This window comes from Podarcis liolepis (assembly GCF_965112155.1).
Source record: "Podarcis liolepis genome assembly, chromosome: 2".
Classification (NCBI taxonomy): domain Eukaryota; kingdom Metazoa; phylum Chordata; class Lepidosauria; order Squamata; family Lacertidae; genus Podarcis; species Podarcis liolepis.
In genome coordinates, this window is record NC_139555.1 from 108,659,091 (window position 1) to 108,673,715 (window position 14,625).

The window sequence follows — 14,625 nt, forward strand, 5'->3', positions numbered from 1 at the left end:
ATATAGTGAAAGCCATGGTTTTCCTGGTAGTGATGTATGGAGGTGAGAGCTGGACTATAAAGAAGGCTGATTGCCGAAGAATTGATGCTTTTGAATTATGGTGCTGGAGGAGACTCTTGAGAGTCCCATGGACTGCAAGAAGATCAAACGCTTCCATTCTTAAGGAAATCAGCCCTGAGTGCTCCCTGGAAGGACAGATCGTGAAGCTGAGGCTCCAGTACTTTGGCCACCTCATGAGAAGAGAAGACTCCCTGGAAATGTCCCTGATGTTGGGAAAGATGGAGGGCACAAGGAGAAGGGGACGACTGAGGATGAGATGGCTGGACAATGTTCTCGAAGCTACAAACATGAGTCTGACCAAACTGTGGGAGGCAGTGGAAGACAGGAGTGCCTGGCGTGCTCTGGTCCATGGGGTCACGAAGAGTCGGACATGACTAAACGACTAAACAACAACAAAATGTTATAATTGACCACTGTAGCTAAGTCCACAGTCTCTCCGTTGCAGAAGGTTGCTTCAAGCAAACCATGGTGAATATTGAATAAAGAGGTCATCTGGAGGAGCCCTTGGCTGAGAACTCCTCATATCTGAGAATTTCTAAGTGTATTGGGGCTGAATCAATAATAGTCAGTGAGATGCCCTCCAAATGTTGCCAGACTGGTCTCCACCTCCCAGCGTCCCCATGCATTCATTTATTCTTTATTTTGTGATGCCAAGTGTGTGCACGGCCGTGTGTGAGTAGATCACATGCAGGTGAGGCGGGTGGTGCCTGTATCGGGAACAAATGGCATGTGCTGTCTTTGATGCTGAATAGAATATTCCAAAATAAATCCGCTATCTATTTCAGATAGTTCTTTTTCTCTGCCTGCATTTGGACATCTCTTCAGGTATCCCTATCTCAGTTTGCATGATGGTTGGGGCTATCAAGAAGCAGGTTTTTGCCTGTGTTTGCACACATTTAGACACCATTTTGAAGCCAGATGACAGACCGGAAGCAAAATAGAATACAGACCACAAGTTCACGTGCAACCTTTATTGAAGGAAAGCATTGAAGCATCTGAGAAAACAATATCGCAAGGTATTACTCTCATGTTATATCTGCATGCAAAACTAGCAATCGTTTTAACTATTATTATCGAACTCTATCGTGATTGGCCACCTAGAACTCCCACCAGTCCACACTACTTAAAAGCTTTGCTATGTTCCAGTTACATTGCAATGTTCAGGAAAGAGAAAAGAGAACATTTGAGCTCTCCAACCAAGGAGGGGTTGGGAAGAACAGAGGGGTTCCATGAGCTCCTGGAAGAGATGAATTGAGAATCCAAAGGACAGGACCCAGGAGAATCTAGATGGAAGTATCTCCAGCCCCTTACCTGACCATCCTGACTGACTGTGTGGAATGAGATGTTCTCAGAATGTAATTAGGAGCTGAGAAATCATCAGGGCCCTGCCAGAATTAGGGCAGATGCCTGTTATGCCAAATGTACGATCCCTCTCTAGGAATGGGGCTCATGATCATTCAGAGTTTGCAGAGAATCATGAGACTCAGACAGAGAACAGACCAAGATAGAAAACTGTCCTATGACCTGAGGCAGATGGTTTTGCTCACGAGCGTGCAGAGACCATCCAAGTTTGCCCTCTTGTTTAATGAATCTCGTCACCATCCCTACCACAAAAGCTAATATTTTTGATAACCTTTTCTGTGGTTTGCCCAGTTCTAGCAAGGGAGGGGAACTCTGGCCTCTGGGCATAAGGAAGCATTCAAGTCGTCCCCATTTGGCACAAGAAGCTATTTCAGAAGACCCCCACCCCAGCCCACATCCACCCTACGCCTGACTTCATATGAGGTCAGGTGTGGGGAAGGTAAGAGTAGACAATGTAAAGCACTGCTTGGTAGGTGTCCATGAACTCATCAAGGAACATCCCATCCCACCCCCTTGCTGAAGTCAATTGTACACTTTTGCGGGGAGAAGTTACAGTGAAGGAATGCATAAATGAGTTGACACAAATGGGTGGTCCTCTTCTCTGGAACAGGAAGGAGGAGCAATTTAGGAACAGAATACAGTAGTAAAATCAGTCAAAACATGTCAGTTTCACAGCACAACGTTTTCATTTTAGTTTTATCTGATAGTTCCATTCCACATGCCCTTTTCATATGATCAGGGCCACATTCTTTGAAGGCTTTCACCAATTCACCAGTTTCAACTGGAGAGAGATAGAGAAGTATCTTTGTTGAGATTAACCAGTCAATGAAGATAATTTTATTGTATTAGTCCAAAATCCATACCAAAAGAGAGGACAAAGGTTACTCCTCATCCAACTCTGATCTACATTTACATCTAGAACAGGAAGGAGGAGCAATTCAAGAACAGAATAGTAAAATCAGTCAAAACATAAGTCAGTTGCACAGCATGACAATTTCTTTATTTCTCCCTTGACCTTTGCTTCCTGTCCACATTTCTCTTTCAAACGGTCAGTGCCACAGTGTGTGAAGACTGAAAGAAATTCACCAGTTGTACCTGGAGAGAGAAAGGAAAGTTTTGAGATTAACTACTGAATGAAGGGAATTTTATTGAATAAGAACATAGTCTGTTCCAAAAGAGAAGGCAAAGCTTATTCTCCACAGAAATATATATTTTACATTTTAAACTCAATCTTTATAAGTAAACTCAAAACCAGGCATAGGCAAACTCGGCCCTCCAGATGTTTTGGGACTACAATTCCCATCATCCCTGACCACTGGTCCTGTCAGCTAGGGATCATGGGAGTTGTAGTCCCAAAACACCTGGAGGGCCGAGTTTGCCTATGCCTGCTCAAAACAGAACTTTGGAATTATTCTGCTAAAATGTCAACATAAAAACAGAATAAAATTAAAGCATGTGAAAGATACATGTCCAAATAAAAGAAACAAATATAATAATCTCCACCACTGTTGTCTAGGATAGATCCCAAATACCTTTCCCTCAGACTGGAAGTCTTTACTGCAAAATGGACCACTTTCCAAGCGACATTCCCATTAACTTCCTGTAACAGTAACCTTACTTTTCCTGTCCCTCTCCAACATTTCATCTTCTTAAGTAGTCCAATTTTTCTAGAAAAAGAGGTGCAGGAACTCACCATGAACTCCTCTCTTGTTGTCTTAGAATGGCAATGGCGACTATCTGAGAGGTGTCGGAACTGAGTTCCGGCAAGTTCTGGCTGAAAAAAAGCCCTGTTCTTAAGCAAGGTCCCCATATGCAATGCGGTTTAATACAAAAATATAGCTGGCATCCAAGGCCAGGAAGATCTTCCAGTACTGCTGCCCCACAGTTGCCCAGTCTGTCTTGCTGTGATATGTCCATGAATCTCCCCAGCTGCACAGTTGAACCCATGTGTTCAAAATGGAGTTGGGGAAAAGCTTTCTAATACTCTATTTTAATTGGAAATGTCCAGTATTTATCATATCGCTGCTGATACTTTCCACCTGCCGAGTGGTGCACAGTGTTTGACAAGGAAAGGACAGTCTTGTCATTTGTTCATTGACCGCTTTGTTCATTACTAAGTGAATTCAGAGCCTGTCCGGAAAATCTGAATTGTTGTACAGTAGCAGATTTATTGTTCCCTAGTGAAACTTGAGGCAATTCCATTTATTGAACATTCATCTTTATTTGCTCAAGGTTACATGATATCTGTGGCAGCCTTCAACGAATCTTTACTCAGAGTATAGTGACTGAAATTAGTGGGTCTAACTTAGTCATGTTTATACATTCAGTATTTCTGAGTAAAACCTAGTTGAATACTACCTCAGACCCTCACTCTCTTATCCATTTTTATTATTAGTTTTACCACATCATGAATCCACAAGAACAGGAACAGCAAAACATTACAATACATAAGTTGTCCCATTTTCTTGATTTTGATTGCTCCAGTATATAAGAAATATGCCCCTTTTCTCTATAAATAGGATACTTCATTGCCCTTTTGGACCATTACTATGAGCTTTAACTTAACCATGCAAACTATGAAGCTGCTGGGAGAGATCATCAGGGGGTTTGGACTGGGTGTCCATCAATATGCAGATGATACTCAGCTCTACCTCTCTTTCAAATCAGAACCAGTGAAGGTGGTGAAGGTCCTGTGTGAGTGTCTGGAGGCGGTTGGAGGATGGATGGTGGCTAACAGATTGAGGTTGAATCCTGACAAGACAGAAGTACTGTTTTTGGGAGACAGGGGGCGGGCGGGTGTGGGGGATTCCCTGGTCCTGAATGGGGTAACTGTGCCCCTGAAGGACCAGGTGCGCAGCCTGGGAGTCATTTTGGACTCACAGCTGTCCATGGAGGCACAGGTTAATTCTGTGTCCAGGGCAGCTGTCTACCAGCTCCACCTGGTACGCAGGCTAAGACCCTACCTGCCCGCGGACTGTCTTGCCAGAGTGGTGCATGCTCTAGTTATCTCCCGCTTGGACTACTGCAACGCGCTCTACGTGGGGCTACCTTTGAAGGTGACCCGGAAACTGCAATTAATCCAGAATGCGGCAGCTAGACTGGTGACTGGGAGTGGCCGCCGGGACCACATAACACCGGTTCTGAAAGATCTGCATTGGCTCCCAGTACGTTTCCGAGCACAATTCAAAGTGTTGGTGCTGACCTTTAAAGCCCTAAATGGCCTCAGTCCTGTATACTTGAAGGAGCATCTCCACCCCCATCGTTCAGCCCAGACACTGAGATCCAGCGCTGAGGGCCTTCTGGCGGTTCCCTCACTGCGAGAAGCCACGTTATGGGGAACCAGGCAGAGGGCCTTCTCGGTAGTGGCGCCTGCCCTGTGGAACACCCTCCCAGCAGATGTCAAAGCAATAAACAACTATTTTACTTTTAAAAGACAACTGAAGGCAGCCCTCTTTAGGGAAGTTTTTAATGTTTGATGCTGTATTGTTTTTAATATTCAGTTGGAAGCCGCCCAGAGTGGCTGGGGAAACCCAGCCAGATGGGCGGGGTATAAATAATAAATTGTTGTTGTTGTTGTTGTAGTGATAAAGTGGGATATTAAATCCCAACTCTTCTTCTTCTTCTTCTTGTCAGAGCTTGGCAAGGGCCACACCATTTCAAAAAGTGTTGGAACCATGTGATCATTGTTGCTGTCTCTGGGAAGCTGTGCTGCTGATAATATGCCACAGAATACTTACCAAAACATTAACAAAGCCACTTCTGAGCTGGAGAGGAGGTGGGGTTGCGGGCTTCACGCCTTCCCCCATGTGCACGAGGGAATCCTCGGCCGCGTCATCTCCCTTGCCAGCCAATCGGCTGACTCGGGAGGCATGGTCTGCGCTATTTAGGGCTGGCGTGGCCAAGGATCTTCCTCTTTCGTTGCTCCAGCTGATCCGGTTTCCCATCCCTCCCACCCTTCAGGCAGGCTCTTTGAGATTGCTGTGAACTTCGGTTGGTCGCCGTCAAGGGGCCTGGTAGGAATTTTTACCACTTGGCCAATTGGCTCCAGCCATTTGGCTTTTCACCTACCTCGTAGCAAATCGTCACAACTCCTCGGCATTGGCAGTTAGGCATTGGTAAGGGTATTGTTATGTAGATGAGAGGGAGGGGAGGAAGCGCCATCACCTTCCCCCACACCGAAGGGTAGTCCGGTCAAGCATTCCAGGGGGCGTTGCCCTGTCCAAAGCCTATGGAGGTGTGGGCCTAAGGCACGCCCCCAAGCGGTGACCCCAGGGGAGCTCCTAGTTGATGTGCATCAGCAGGACTCCCCCTTCTGTCAGTTAACCCTTTCCGGTCTTCATGCATTCGGGCTGAAGCTGGATAGTCAATAGGACTAATGCCTAAGCCAATACCGCTCATTTCTGTAACCAATAAAGTTGTGGCCAATTTTCGCCCATTAACTTAAATCATGGTGTCACGTGTCTTTATTTCCAGTGGGGGGGAAGCGGGAACTCACCGCGCAACTAAGGGAATGCACGGGCATCTGCTGTGGCCAAAAGGGGAAGCTTTGTTTACACTCTAAAGAATAGTAAATATGGAATACAAGGCTTTGTTTTCTACATTGAAGCGTAGCATAGAAAAAGGAGCAATGTCAACAGGAAACATTCCTTACCTGAAAAGCTTTCTATCTTCATACAATATGATCCCTCACATGTCACATCATGTTTTCTGCAAAACGTCACATCACCTGGATTGCAGATTCTGCATTTCACAGCATCTGTTGTAAGAGACATCATTTCATTTGAGGAGGGACGCGTCAATCTTCAATGACCTAACCCACCAAAATCCTGTTGGCCCACATAGCTGTCAGAATAGGTCCCACAACAGCAATAGCACAATTCTTTTTCTCTTGGAAAGTCAGACTATATTTGCATCTCTGTATATAGCATAGGATATGGAAATTGTATGCAAATTTATGGCAGGCTCCTGTGCCCCGAGACTAGCAACACCTTCCACCTAGACAGATGGACCTTCTTTCTTGAAGATGGCACACTCTGAATCGAAGCAATCGTCAGTCGGGTTTTCTGTGGATTGACGTTTGTTTGGATTCAGCCGAAAGTAGCGAGTTTTCCTGAAGAAAGTGGTGGGGGGAAATGGAAAACCCCTTGGCCCTTGCCTCAAAAGCACAGGGTGAGCAGCAGTGTGCATGAGCCCTAAATCTCTCCAACCATACACATGCAACAAGAGGTGGGTGATTTGATTCACTTCTACAAACATAGGGAACTGCCTTGTTTATTTTGCCCCATTATCAGGATACGCCACGATCTTCTCACTGAAACGTTCAACTGGAGATGGTAGGTAAGGGATTAACTTGGGGCTTTCTTCACGGAAGGCAAGAGCTCTAACACTGAAATATCACAACCCCACTGAAAGAGGCATATATTCCACTCTTGCCCCAAAGTACATCCCCTCTGGGTTGCTCATAGATTTAATCTATGTAGAAGAGTGGTTTATTCTTGCTTCACCTGTTCAGGGACAGGAAGTGGGGACCATACTTACCTCCAGTTCTGAAGCAAAGCAGGACACAGAACGTAAGTAGCCAGACCTGAACCAAACGTTGGCCGCGGTTCTCAAGAAACAAGCTCTGCCCCATTGGAAAACCTTCTTGTATGAAGCCTTTTTGCTTTTGAAGGCTGACAGCTGAGAGACAGCAGGCTTTCAGGGCAGATCAGTATTAGTTGCTCAAGCTCTGGTCAGGAACACGCTGCTCAGTTTGAGGAGCCGTGTTCAAGACGTCCATTATATAAGGCTGGGAGGAATCCTCTTGGCTTCTTGCCTCATCCTGGTGTCCTTGAAAGGTCCAAGGAGCCTCTGGCAATATGCTGGGGTCACTCTGAAGGGTAGCGGAAAGTGAAGGCAATGGTTGTCTTGGGCCCTTTCAGGCATAAAGTGCTGATTGTTAGGACAAATCCAAATGGACTGAGGGATCAGCTGAGTGGTGTACAGAATGTCCCTGACCTCAGGGGATGCCTGATGCTATATTACGTGGGACACATGCCCACTCCTTCCGTTGTGTTTTCTGTCCAGCTCTAGGTTTCATTGTAATACCATGATGTGCTGATCAGGAAACTCTCAACCAACGAATTAAGTTCTTAACACGAGGTACCACTGTACTGTATATTGACACCCTAGAATGTGGCTGAAAGTTTATAAGCTAAATCAGTGCTTGCATCTGTTGTTAATTTCAGAACATGTCACGTTGGAATAATTCTATGGAACACATTTACTAATATGATGAAGTGACTACTAGACTTTATTTATTAGCATAGCCTCAAGGTTCCATCAGCAACCCATTTCAATGTAAGGAGAGGCCTGAATACTTTTCTGTCAATGTCCCATTCTCTAGCTAATCAGCTCTTTGCACTATTGGGCCAATCACAATCTAAAAGGATCGCTATGGTCTGCATGGTCTCTAGACACAAAACCCAATCTTTCTCTAGACAGTAAAAGGTGGTAATAACTAGTAGTAGCAGTTCATATTCTGATAAGCAATAGGTTGCTTGCTGAACACAGCCATTGTATAAAACCAACAGGAACATTATTGGCATCTCAGGTACAAGAAGCCTCTGGCAAAACGCTTTGGTCTCTCTGAGGAACAGCAAAGGTGTGGGGAGTGGTTCCCTTTGGCTCTTTGGAGAATAATGTACGGATTATTTGGGGAAATCCCCATGGACTGAGGGATCAACCAAATGCTGTACAGAATGTCCTAGACTTCCATGGCCACCTGATGCTATCTTACATGACAGAATTATGTGATCTCTACCAGGAAGCTGCAGCCAGGCATATGTGGTTGTTGCACCACACAATCATTCAGCTGAATGCGGGCCATTAGACCTGGACTAGAGAATTTTTACATTAAAAGGCCTGGATACAGAAGAGCAGATTTTAGCCAAATGCATCTCTTCCCCAGAACTAGAGTTTGTATGTGTTGAGGGACTATGCAGTCATTGGGGATCATTTTGACCTTGCCTTACACACTCCCACAGCTTGTAAGCTGGACTAATTGAATGGAACCTTTTTCCCTCAAAAAGACTGCACCCAGAATTTTAAATGAACCAAAGGAATGAGTACTGTATACTCATATACAAGAGAAGGAAAGAAAGAAGTTTAGAGGCACCCCTCTGTCACAGCAGTAAGTTTTGGGATATCCCAATCACTCAGTCACCAGAAGGATACGAAAGGAAACAAGTCCTTTCTCCAAATGCAAAAACTGAGTTCAGCTGAAGCTGGTCTACTAGGGCCAATGATTTATCCTCAAGTTTCCACTAGATTCCCAAATGACACTCTTTCTGTCCCCCACAACCTCCAACAATCTATTTCAATGAGTCCTTCATTCTTTTCTGCCACTCTCCCATTCTCTAGCTAATCTCTGCAAAAGCATTGATGTGGTGAGGAGGGTCCACCTACCTGCCTGTAGGCAGGGGGGACAAACACCCAAGTAGTAGTAGTAGTAGTAGCTTAACTTCTGGTAAGGAAGATGTCACCCGGTTTGAAGAACCAGACACAATGCAGCTATGCTATAAGGCCAGAGGGAGCCTGGCTGGCATCTAAGCTCATCTGATCCTGGTGGGTTTGGAAGGTACAAAAGGCCTTCGGCAATATGCTAGGCTGTCTCTCAAAAGCAGGAGTGACGTGGGCTGTGAATCCCTTGGTCTATTTGTGGCATGGTGTAGTGATTGTTAGCAGAAATCCTAATGGGCTGAGGGATCAGCCCAATGCTGTACACCATGTCTTAGACCTCCTTGCCCACCTAATACTATCTTATGTGAAAGGAATGCCTGTTCCTCTTTGCCCCGTTCCAGCTGCCCCGGTTTTCCCATCCCACCCACCCTTAGGTTTAGCTAGCTTTGACCTTGCTATGGACTCCGGTTTTTCGCCGCAAGGGGCCTGGTAGGTATTTTTCCACTTGGCACATTTCCAGCCATTTGGTTTTTTTGCCTAAAGGTAAAGGTGCCCCTGCCCGTACGGGCCAGTCTTGACAGACTCTAGGGTTGTGCGCTCATCTCACTCTAGAGGCCGGGAGCCAGCGCTGTCCGCAGACACCTCCGGGTCACGTGGCCAGTGTGACGAAGCTGCTCTGGCGAGCCAGAGCCGCACACGGAAACGCCGTTTACCTTCCCGCTAGTAAGCGGTCCCTATTTATCTACTTGCACCCGGGGGTGCTTTTGAACTGCTAGGTTGGCAGGCGCTGGGACCGAACAACGGGAGCGCACCCCGCCGCGGAGATTCGAACCGCCGACCATGTGATCGGCAAGTCCTAGGCGCTGAGGTTTTACCCACAGCGCCACCCGCGTCGCCGCAAGGGGCCTGGTAGGTATTTTTCTACTTGGCACATTTCCAGCCATTTGGTTTTTTCGCCTACCTCGTAGCAAACGTCACAACTTCCTCGGCATTGGCGGTTAGGCATTGGCAGGGGTTATTGTTATGCAAAAGAAGGGGGAAGGAAGCGCCATCACCTTCCCCCCAAGGAAAAGGGTGGTCCGGTAGAGGACTCTGGGGGGTGTTGCCCTGTCCAAAACCTAGGGAGGTGAGGGCCTATGGCACGCCCCCGAGCAGTGACACCCGGGGGATCCTAGTTGGCGTACTTCAGCAGGGCTCCCCCGGCTTGTGGTTAATTCTTCCTGGTCTCCATGCTGGGTAGTCGATAGGAGCCAGTGCCTAAGGCCAATAGCTTTCAATTCCTGTAATCAATAAAGTTGTGGCCTTTTACGCCCATTAACCTTAAATAATGTCTTCATTTCACACGGGAGGAGGGGACTTGCCACGCAAAGGAGATTCCAACTAAACATATGGAAAAACGTTCTGACAGTAAGAGCTGTTCAACAGTGGAACCGTCTCCTTGGAGGTTTTTAAGCAGAGGCTGGATGGCCATCTTTCACGGATGCTTTAGCTGAAATTCCTGCATTGCAGGGGGTTAAACTAGATGGCCCTTGGGGTCCCTTCTATGATTCTATGATAATTCGGTGCAAAATGTACAGATTGTGTACACAAATTGAAATGGGCTGTACATAATGTCCCAGAGTTTGGTGCTGGAAGCTGGAGGAGCCATTGGTGGTCAAGATGATTGATAGGAGGCCATTAATCTCAGGGACCATCTTGCCTGCATCCATCCTATTAACCCTAGAGCTGCCTGCACACTGAGAAGAGGCCATGTGTCACCTGGTCAAGCTGACCGCCTCCTCCCCAGTACTGGAGATGACCTGGTTCAACCTTCCTGATCCCTATATTGCTTGGGGGAAACGCTTGATGGTCCTTGGGTCTGAGCACTGCCAGAGCCACTGCCACGTGGTATAATCCATGAGTGGCCGCCACTGTATAGGGTGTTGCCAGTGAGGCCTCTTACAGGGGTGAAGAGCCAACTTCTGAGATGTGCTTTGTGAGAAAGAAGCGGACAAGTTGCTGCAGCACCAGCCATACAACTGCACCATTGAGCTATTCCTGGGGGCGCCGTTCCCTGCTGGCTGCCTATATGTCAGAGATAGGACTGAACAGGAAGGCTGGGAACTGTCCCCTCCTCTGCCTCCTCGGCTCCTCTCGGAAGAGGAGGGGGAGTGGGAAGATTTGCGCCCCTTGGATCCAGCCGTTTCAAGAGGAGAAGGAGACAGGGTTGACTTACAGCTGTGGGAGTTTTTGGAGAAGAATTTGGCAAGTGGCTTCATCCATCTGTTGAAGGCACCAGGCAGTGCCCCGATGGTGTTTGTCAAGAAGTGGAGGACAGTGGTGCTGCATGGATTACAGAAGCCTCAACTGAGCCCCCACTCAGTCCCCACTGGCCCTCATAGGATAGCTGCTTGAGGGTCTGAGGGTGGCCAAAGTCTTCACAAAATGTCAGGAATGAACCAGCTCCAAGCAAAGGTTTGCAGCCAGCTGCAGAAAGCAGCCAAGAACAGAGAAGCTTTGATGTTAGTCAGGCAGGGGAGAGCTGGCAGCTGCAGACTTCAGCTCTTCCTGACCTTGACGGGCAGGGTGATATGGCAGGAGCTGAGAGCAGGCTAGAACACAGGCAAAGCTCGCCAACAGCACAATCAGGCACGAACAAACTCAGAGACAGCCTCTCAGAAAAGGAAGAGGTTGGAGCTGATCCAATAATGGGAGCAAATGGGAGGGCTGCTAGATAGGAAGCAAAACAAGAGACACAAGGGTCATAAGTTCAATATCTTCTTTAGATGCCGGAAGGAGTCTTCAGAAGGGTCATCTTAAGTAATGATGCCGGAGGCTTTGTTAGAGCAGTCTGGAGCTATGTTTGTTTTTGCAATAAATCCTGGGAGGGGTGGCTAACACCCCAGAGGACAGGATCACACTTCAAAATGACCTTGACAGATTAGAGAACTGGGCCAAAACAAACAAGATGAATTTTAACAGGGAGAAATGTAAAGTATTGCACTTGGGCAAAAAAAAAATGAGAGGCACAAATACAAGATGGGTGACACCTGGCTTGAGAGCAGTACATGTGAAAAGTATCTAGGAGTCTTGGTTGACCACAAACTTGACATGAGCCAACAGTGTGACGCGGAAGCTAAAAAAGCCAATGCAATCCTGGGCTGCATCAATAGGAGTATAGCATCTAGATCAAGGGAAGTAATAGTGCCACTGTATTCTGCTCTGGTCGGACCTCACCTGGAGTACTGTGTCCAGTTCTGGGCACCACAGTTCAAGAAGGACACTGACAAACTGGAACGTGTCCAGAGGAGGGCAACCAAAATGGTCAAAGGCCTGGAAACGATGCCTTATGAGGAACGGCTAAGGGAGCTGGGCATGTTTAGCCTGCTTGGCAGGGGGTTGGACTCGATGGCCCTTGTGGTCTCTTCCAACTCTATGATTCTATGATTCTATGATTCCTCCTTTTTAATTAGCTACGCTTATTGTGTTATCAAGCTGGGAACCTGGACTCCTGATACAAAATTGGACCTGAGGAGGGCATACAAGATGAGTGGAAAACAATAACCCAAGAGAAGACGCCAGTGATTTATTACGCAAGGCAGGAGCCAGGGCTGGAGGAAGGAGAAAAATCTGAGCAGGAGGAGATGGAGCAGGGGGCAGGATGTGGGGCGGGAGCTGGGGCCACTCTGAAGAGCAGCAGGGATAAGGGCAGTGGTTGCCTTGGGCCATTTCAGGCACAAAGTGCTGGTTGTTAAGACAAATCCAAATGAGCTGAGGGATCAGCTGTGTGCCATACAGAATTTCCCGGACTGTCAGGGACTGGGCAGAGGAGATATGGCGGAGACTGCCTCCTCAGCCTGACCCTTCCAGGGGGGAGGAAGAGGAAGACAGTTTAGATTTACAACAGGGGTTTGCGGGAGCTCACAGCTCAGAGGCAAATGGGGGGGGGGGAGTTGGGAAATAATGGGAGAGGAGGAAGAGGAGGAGGAAGCAGCAGAGAGATGACAGCCGATGGACACAGTGTCTTTAGAAAGCATTCCAGGACCACCACCACCACCCTGAACCCAGCAAGCCATAAAGGTAGGAGAGCAAAGAGCTCAAAGACAGAGGGCACATAGCAGCTCCCATAGAAGTGACAAATGAGGAAGTGGGAGAGATGGGGGGATGGAGATTCACTCGGGACAACACCATTATCCAAGAGGCTAGGTTCTATAGCCGCTCTCTGTAAATACTGAATAAAAAGAAACCTCCCTTGTCTTTATACTTTCCCTTTGTCTTTCTACTTTCTACTTTCTACTATATACTATACTGGCAATCAGCTGGGAGTCGCTCATAGCAGCCTGACACAGACCTCAGCTGATGCCTGATGGCATCTTACGTGGAAGACATGCCTATTCCTTTCACTGGGTTTTCTGTTCAGCTCTAGTTTTAAATTGTAACGCCTTGATGTGCTGAGCAATCTACTCTCAACCAACCTGCAGGTGAAACAGAATGGATGAACGCTGGCTTTATAGGCCATATTTCCTATTTTTTTCTGTTAGGCCAGCACTTTTCTGGTTGTAGCATCAGGAGGAGATATCTTGTTGCTATCTTCTCATGATCTCTTCAGGAAGGAACAATAGTGATGGCTAGCCAGAGCTGCAAAAGTTTAGACGAATACAATATATTTATTGTCATTGTCCCATACAGAACAATGAAATTGAAAATCTACATAAGACATTCAAAAACCCCTAAAAACTCTGAAACCCCATTTTAAAATACAATATACTATAGAGACTCCTTATGCTGTGTTTAGAACCAGAATTGCATTTGCGTAGAACCTGTTTCTCAGGTGGTTAGTCCTGGTCTTTATAACCCTATACCTTCTTCCAGAAGGCAGAAGCTGAAAGAGATCATTTCTGGGGTGTGTGCTATACTGCGCTATCTCTGCAGATTTGTTATGGCATCTGACAGCATAGATTTGATCTAAGGTGGGAAGAGTGCACCCAACCCCTTTCTGCCGCTGTAGTACATTTGAGCTTTTCCCTATTACTCAGTAACAGAAGGTTATGAAAGGAGACTAGTTCCCTCTCCAAATGTAAGGCCTAAGTTTAGTGGAGGTTGCTCCATTTGTGGCCAGCAATTTATTTTTAATTTTCCACTGAAATCCCAAAGCCAGAATCTTTCTGTCCCACCCGTCCTTCAATAATCCATTTCAATCTAGAGAATCCCAAATACTTTTCCGTTAAACTCTCATTCCCTGCACAGGTTAGCCATTCTCAATCCAAGCAGAGCAGTATGTCCACAAAGTCCCACCAGTTTGGCTGAAAAACCTGGCAGTAGCTCAACTTCTGGCAAGCGAGACCTCACTTAGTTTGAGGAGCTAGGTTCAACTCAGCCCTTGTATAAGGCCAGGGGAACCTCCTTGGCTTCCCAGTTCATCTGGGCTTGAAAGGTACAAGAGGCTTCTGGCAACAACCTGGGGTGACTCTGGAGAGCAGCAGAGATGTGGGTTCTCTCTGCTTTTGCGGGGAATAATGTACTGATTGTTAGGAAAAATCCTAACAGGTTGAAGAATCAGCTGGATGCTGCACAGAATGTCCCAGACCTCAGAGGCCACCTGATACTATCTGATGTGTGTTCCTGGCAATTACCAATACCTCCATTGTATAAGGCTGGGAGGAACCTTGTTGGCTTCTCGCTTCATCCCGGGGGATCTTGAAAGGTAGAGGACACCTCTGCCAATATGCTGGGATGGCTCCAAAGAGCAACAGAGGTGTGGGCAGAAGTTCCTTGGGCTTTTTG

The 14,625-nt window shown here is 46.9% G+C and overlaps 1 long non-coding RNA gene across 1 annotated transcript; it reads right to left on the minus strand.

Moving 5' to 3' along the window:
• Positions 1-1,016: 1,016 nt before the first annotated feature.
• LOC310702084 lies at positions 1,017-7,325 on the minus strand. The gene is made up of 3 exons (XR_014523212.1): positions 6,961-7,325; positions 6,074-6,178; positions 1,017-2,517 (listed from the first exon to the last, which is right to left on the minus strand). It is a non-coding gene; the product is annotated as an uncharacterized lncRNA (long non-coding RNA).
• Between the last annotated feature and the right edge of the window lie 7,300 nt (positions 7,326-14,625).